Source organism: Puma concolor, chromosome E2 (assembly GCF_028749965.1).
Source record: "Puma concolor isolate L17-30 chromosome E2, mPumCon1.1.hap2, whole genome shotgun sequence".
NCBI lineage: Eukaryota > Metazoa > Chordata > Mammalia > Carnivora > Felidae > Puma > Puma concolor.
The window spans coordinates 51,503,795-51,511,522 of record NC_141681.1 but is presented as its reverse complement, the minus strand read 5'-3'; positions in this window follow the sequence as shown (position 1 = coordinate 51,511,522).

Sequence of the window (7,728 nt, the reverse complement as noted above, 5' to 3'; positions counted from 1 at the left end):
CGCCCTCCTGGGTTGATGCAGGAAAATCTCAGGGTGGGAAAAATTCCAGCGGCTCACCCCCAGCCCCTCCGGATCCTGGTCCCCACCGAGACCTTGAGGTCACCTCCCTGCTGACCCCTGCCCCTCCGGCCTGTTGGACAGCCTGTGATGGATGCTTCCTGGTGTGTGTGTGTGTGTGTGTGTGTGCGCACGCGTGCACTTTTTTTTTTTTTCCTGAGAAGTGGGAAGGAGGAGGCAGCCAGGGGTCAGCTTTGGGCCTGGGGTAGGAACCTCACCCATGTGTGAACTCAGGAAGGTGGGGACTGAAGACTCTTGGAGCCTCGGGGCTGTGTGACCTTGGGCAGGAAGCTGCCCCTCTCTGGGGAAATGCTTAACCTCTCTTTGCCCAGGACGAGGTGAGACATCCAGAGGCTGTCCCCGCCTCCTTCCCACTCCTGAGAGAACACTTTCAATGTCACTGATGCACAGAGAGAGGAGTTATGTTCACGAAGGATGTATTCACCTCAGTGAGGTGGCGTTCTTTCCAGATTTGGGTTCCCCATTTAAAAACAGCTTTATGGAAGGGTGCCTGGGGTCAGGGGTCAGCAGGGAGGTGACCGCAAGGTCTCCGCGGGGACCTGGATCCGGAGAGGCTGGGGGTGAGACGCTAGAATTTTTCCCACCCTGAGATTTTCCTCAGTCGGTTGAGCGACCGACTCAGGCTCAGGTCGCAATCTCACAGTCAGTGAGTTCGAGCCCCATGTGGGGCTCTGTGCCGACAGCTCGGAGCCTGGAGCCTGCTTTGGATTCTGTGTCTCCCTCTCTCTCTGCCTCTCCCCATTTCTCTCTCTCTCTCTCAAAAATAAATAACGTTATCATATAAACTTCTAAAGCAAACACTAAAAGAACAAAGCAGAGTTCTAGCTAATAAACCTACAAAGAAGATAAAATGGAATCATAAAAAAACACTCAATCCAAATAAAGGTGGAAAGAGGGAACAAGGATACCATGGGACAGATTTTTTTAAAAGTCAAGACGACGGGTGCCTGGGTGGCTCAGTCGCGATGTCACAGTCCACGGGCTGGAGCCCCACATCGGGCTCTGTGCTGACAGCTCAGAGCCTGGAGCCTGCTTCGGATTCTGTCTCTCTCTCTCTGCTCCTCCTGCACTCTGTCTCTCAAAATGAATAAATAAACTTTTGGGGCGCCTGGGTGGCTCAGTCGGTTAAGTGTCTGACTTCGGCTCAGGTCATGAACTCAGGTTCATGGGTTCAAGCCCCCTGTCGGGCTCTGTGCTGACAGCTCAGAGCCTGGAGCCTGCTTCAGATTCTGTCTGTCTGTCTGTCTCTCTCTCTCTCTCTCTCTGCTCCTCCCTTGCTCACACTCTGTCTCTCTCTCTCTCAAAAACAAATAAACATTAAAATTTTTTTTAAATATTAAGTAATCTCTACACCCAACATGGGTCTTGAATTCACGACCTTGAGATCAGGATCCTCGGACTGAGCCAACTAGGTGCCCCTAAACTTCCTCAACTTAATAAAAGTCGTCTACAAAGATCTCCACTAACATTTTACTTACTGGCGAAAGACTGATCACTCTCTCTCTGGGGTCAGGAATAGGATAAGAGCATCTACTGCACACTTTTATTAAATATTGCAACAGATCCTGACCAGGGCAATAAGGAAGGAAAAAGGAAATAAAAGGGAACAGATTGGAGAAGAAGTAAAATTCCATTTGTGGATGACATGATTATGTAAGATAGAAAATTCTAAGTGTTCTAGCAAAAAACAGAGGAAAAAAAACACACAAAAAAACCAACCCAGCATTAATAATTGATTTTAACAAGGTTGCAACATACAAGGTAAACATAATAAATTAATCGTAGTTCTAGATGCTGCTTTTTTTAAAATAATTTTTTTTTATTTTTTTTTTTCAACGTTTATTTATTTTTGGGACAGAGAGAGACAGAGCATGAACGGGGGAGGGGCAGAGAGAGAGGGAGACACAGAATCGGAAACAGGCTCCAGGCTCTGAGCCATCAGCCCAGAGCCCGACGCGGGGCTCGAACTCACGGACCGCGAGATCGTGACCTGGCTGAAGTCGGACGCTTAACCGACTGCGCCCCTTAAATAATTTTTTTTTAACGTTTATTTATTTTTGAGACAGAGATAGAGGATGAACGGGGGACGGTCAGAGAGAGAGGGAGACACAGAATCGGAAGCAGGCTCCAGGCTCTGAGTCATCAGCACAGAGCCCGATGCGGGGCTTGAACTCACGGACCGGAAGATCATGACCTGAGCTGAAGTTGGACACTCAACCGCCGGAGCCACCCAGGCACCCACCCCCCCCCAAATCCAACTTTCAAATGAGTAAAAGCCTTGACTGACACTTCCAAAAAGAACATGTATGAATGGCCAACAAACACACAAAGATATTCAACATCTACATACAATTACCAGAGAAATTCAAATTAATACCACAAAGAGATATCCGTACACACTTTCTAGGAAGGCTAAAATTTTGCACGACTCTCAAAAACACACACTGGGAAAAGCGTGGAGTAGCTGGAACACTCACACATTATTGAAGGGAATGTAAAATCGTACCTCACTCTGGAAAACAGGTTGGCAGTTTCTTGTGAAGTTGAACATACGTTTACGTGATAACTCAGAAATTCCTGTTGGGCGTCTACCCAAGAGAAATGAAAGCATATGTCTACAAAAAGGCTTTACACAAATGTTCATGGAAGATTTACTCATAATATCCAAAGAACTGGAAATAATCCAAACGTTTATTAATAGGTAAATAGAAAGAAATCACAGTATTTTCATTTACTGGATGTCACTCATCAATGAAAAGGAATAGCTTACAACATTGGTGAATCCAAAACCGTGACATTGAAAGAAAGAAGCCAGCCCTGAAAGTGCACAGGAAAATGCCATTTTCATTTATATGAAGTTCTAGTCTATGCAAAGCTAATCCATCAACGTAAACCCGATCTGTGATCGCCTGGAGGAGTTAGGGAAGATTGTCTGGAAAGAAGAACAAAAAGGACTTCTTGGAATAATAAAAATGTAGTATTCCTTGATTAGTATGGGGATCATACAAATGTATACATTTTTCAGAACTCAATGACCCATATGTGTGTCATGTGAGCATTTTATGATCTGTAAATTATATGTCTACAATGTTGATTTTTTTAATTAAAAAAACATTTTTTAAGTTTATTTTGAGAGAGAGCAACGTGGGGAGACGGGCAGGGAGAGGGAGAGAGAGAGAGAGAGACAGAAACCCAAGCAGGCTCCACACTGTCAGCCCAGAGCCCGATGCAGGGCTCGATCTCACGAACCGTGAGATCATGACCTGAGCCCAAATCAACAGCCGGACACTTAACTGACGGAGCCACCCCGGCTCCCCCGCGCCGAAGCAAATTTTTTAAAAAGCAAGTTTTGAGAAATTCCCAAAATAAATGGAAAACATTAACTCACAGATTAAAGAATCTCAGTGAGTCCCAAACACTATGACAACCAAAGGGGAGAAAACACGCGGGCATTTTGGTAGACTACTGAATCCAAAGAAAACCAAAATACCAGGAAGCCTCCAGAAAGAAAAAGTCACGGTCAAACTACTCTCAAGAGGAAAAGAAGAGGGTCTAAACGTTCCACAGAAACTATGTAGCAGTGTTAGCTTCTCAGGGCTCCCAGAACAAAGCAGGCAGTGTGAAATGAGAATTTACTGTCTCACTTCTGAAGGCTACAAAGTCTGAAATCAAGGTGTCCCCGGGGCCCTGCTCTCTGCCCGCAGAGAGAGAATCCTTTCCTGCCTCCTTCCAGCTCCCAACGGCTCCCTGTGTCCCTCACTTCACATGGCCGGTTTTCTTTCTCTCTCTCTCTCTTTGTAAAGTTTTTAATTTCATTATTTTTGAGAGAGAGCACGCGCGAGCATGTAAGGGGCAGGAAGAGAGGGGGACAGAGAGGATCCGAAGGAGGGTCTGTGCTGATGCGGGGCTCGAACTCAACGAAGCACGGTATCATGACCTGGGCGGAAGTTGGACGCTCAACCGACTGAGCCACCCGGGAGCCCCATATGGCCATTTTCTTATAAGAACAGCAGTCATATATTTTAGAGGTACACCGTATTCCAGTATGACCTCATATTTTTTTTTTTTTTTTAAAGCTGAGTATGGAGCCTGATGCAGGACTCAGTCTCACGACTGTGAGATCGTGACCTGAGCCGACATCAACAGTCAGATGCTTAACTGACTGAGCCACCCAGCCGCCCCCAGTATGACGTCATCTTAACTAGTCACATCTGCAACACTATTTTCCAATAAGGTCACATTCGAAGGTCCTGGGGATTAGAATTCAACCTATCTTTTGGGGGGGCTACAATTCAATCCAGAACAGATGTCAAAAGACAATGGAATAAAATGTTTAAAGCACCGAAAGGAAAAAGAAATTGTTACCCCAGGGGCGTCTGGATGGCACAGTCAGATAAGTCCGACTCTTGATCTCGGCTCAGGTCATGGTCTCACGGTTTGTGAGTTCAAGCCCCGCATCAGGCTCTGTGCTGATGGTGCAGAGCCTGCTTGGGATTCTGTCTCTTCTTCTCTCTGGACCTCCCCTGCTTATGCTCTCTCTCTCTCTCAAAATAAATAAATAAACTTGAAAGAAAAGAAATTATTACCTTAGAATTCTATACCAGTGGTAACAGCCTTTAGAAATGAAAGTGAACGATAAGCTGGATTTCATTAAAATTAAAAAGCTTTGTGCATCAAAGAATAGCATAAAGAAAGTGAAAAGACAACTCACAGAATGCAAGAAAATATTTGCACATCACAGATCTGGTGAGAAACTTGTATCTACAACATATAAACAGCTCTTACAATTCAATAATGAAAAGACGACCCGATGTAAAAATGGACCAAGGATCTGAGTAGACATTTCTGAAAAAGCACATACAAGTGTCCCATAAGCACATGATGATATGCTCAAAATCATGAGTCACTAGGAAAATGCAAGTCAAAACCACAATGAGATACCACTTCAGCCCCCTACGAAGGCTATAATTTTTTTTAAGTAGGTTCCACACTCACTGTGGGGCTTGAACTCATAACCCTGAGATCAAGGGTCACATGCTCCACTCACTGAGCCAGCCATGTGCCCCAGGATGACTGCAATTAAAAGGACAGACAGTAACAAGTGTTGGCAAGGACGTGGAGAATTCTGAGTTATCATACAGATGAGCCACTCATGAGTTCCTAAGCCACAACAAGTGACAGACAGTAAATGATTACTCTTGTTTTAAGCCTGTAAACTTTGGGGGTGATTTGTTACACAGCAGCAGATGACTAACGCACTAATCTCAAACACCATATCCCTGAATATATTACATGCAAATGAAAATAAACACTCCAATTAAAGGAAAACATTGTCAGACTGGAAGAAAAACAAGATCCCGTTATACACTTTTTACCTAAAAAAATTTTTTTTATCAAATAATCTCTATGCCCACCATGGGGCACAGAGCTCATGACCTCGAGATCAAGAATTGCACACTCCACCACTGAGCCAGCTAGAGATGCATCTATACTTTTTACCTTAAATATAAAAATCACAGATGGATTTTTTTAACGTTTATTTACTTTTGAGAGACAGAGAGAAAACAAGTGGGGGGGACGCAGAGAGAGGGAGAGAGAGAGAATCCCAAGCAGGCTGTGCACTCTCAGGCAGAGCCCGATGCGGGGCTCAAACTCACCAACAGTGAGATCATGATGTGCGCTGAAACCAAGAGTTTGATGCTCAACCAACTGAGCCACCCAGGTGCCTGTGGATTTAGAGTAAAAGAAAAGGAGCGGGCTCCTGGGTGGCTTCATTGGTTAAACGTCTGACTATTTTAGCTCCAGTCACGATCTCACAGTTTTGTGTGATTGAGCCCCTCCCTGACAGCACTAACAGCACTTGGGATTCTCTCTCTCCCCTTCTCTCTGCCTCTCACCTGCTCGTGCATGCATGCTCTCTCTCTCAAATAAATAAAACATTTTAAAAAAATAGGAAGGGAGAATATGTACAAAGCAAATACCAAGTAAAAGAAGGAAAGCTGGCATGGTCATACTAATATCAGACAAAGTAGACTTTAGATAGAAGTATTATAAGAGTTAAGAGGGACATTTCATAATTTAAAATGAGTTAATTAGGAACCTATAATAAACTTGTATGCACCGAATAACATATCTTCAAAAGTATAAAGCAAAAGTTGACAGAAAGGGACAGGTAGACACATTTACAATCATACTTGGACATTTTAACATGCTTCATGTAGTAACGGACAGGAGAAGCAAAACAAAGGGGGGGGGTACCTGGCTGGCTCAGTTGGTAGAGCACGTGACTCTTAATCTTGGGGTCATCAGTTCAAGTCCCACACTAGGCATGGAGCCTACTTTTTAAAAAAAAAATCAGAAAATGTATAGATTTGAACAATGCAATTAATCGACTTGAACTGACACATTATAGAACACTACATCCAGTAACTGCAGCATATACGTTTTTTTTCAAGTGTATATGGCCCTTTAAACGTAGCTTCTGGTTTCCAGTTTCAGACGTAAGGAACCGTGGAGGTCACCACTCCATCTTAACAAGTGAAAAGCCGAGCAGACGAAAAACTCAACAACTCTACCAGGAGCCTTAAGAGAGGTGAGGACCCAGGGCAAACCACTGCCCCCCAGGACCGGAGAGACTGACAGGTGAATACGGAAAATAACAACTTACCGGGGACAGACGCGTGGGCAGAAATGGCTGTGGGAAGCAGGGCCAGACGGGAACATCAGAACTGTAACTGATGAGTCGCTGGAGGCTCAGTGTGCACAATTCTGAGAGTTAAAAACTCCAAGGGGACCCATTCACTGGAAAGGCCCCACAATTTTGTGAGATTTATGTCTAGGAGCTCAAGCTGGTTCCCAGAGTTAATATTAGAGGTGGGGGGGGGGGAGTCTCCTTGGGCTTCTGGTAGGAAGTGGAGAAAAAGAACCATTTGGAAATTCATCACAGCACTCTTTTTTTTTTTTTTTAAACAGGGCTCACCCCCCCCCCCCCCCCCCCCCCCCCCCCCCCGCCCCAAGGAGAAACTAGTTAACCAGAACCTAAGTCACCTGCCGGGAGAGAACTATCCAACTGCAGCCGCCTCTAGCAGTCCTCCCCCACGTGAGAGGGAGAGAAAAACTAAATGCATGCGTGAAGTTCACAGTCTAGAGGCTCGGGCTCGCTAATCACAGGACTCGAACGCTTCCTCTCCCCCCAACACCTCTTTTTGGATTTTTTTTCCCCCTAGGCTTTCCATCTCTCTGCTGACTCTGCCCATCTGTTCTTACATCCATGACTACTTGATCCGTGACGTCCGTCCCTTAGCATATGAATCATCGTTGTCTTAAATTCCTGGTCTGATCATTCCAACATCCCTGCCATGTCTGCATCTGAGGCTCGCTCTGTCTCTTCAAATTGTAATTTTTTTTTTTTTTTTTTTTTTGCCTTTTGGTATGCCTTGTAAGTTTTTCTTGATAGCCAGCCAGCCAGGATGGGCTGGGGAAAAGGAGCTAAATGGGTCTTTAGACATATATGTGTTCCCAGTAGATCTACCTGTATTAATTTCAGACAGAGCAGACTTCAAAACAAGGAAAGTTACTAGGGATAAAGAAGGGCACTACAGGGGCGGCTGGGTGGTTCAGCGGGTTAAGCATCCGACTAATTTCGGCTCG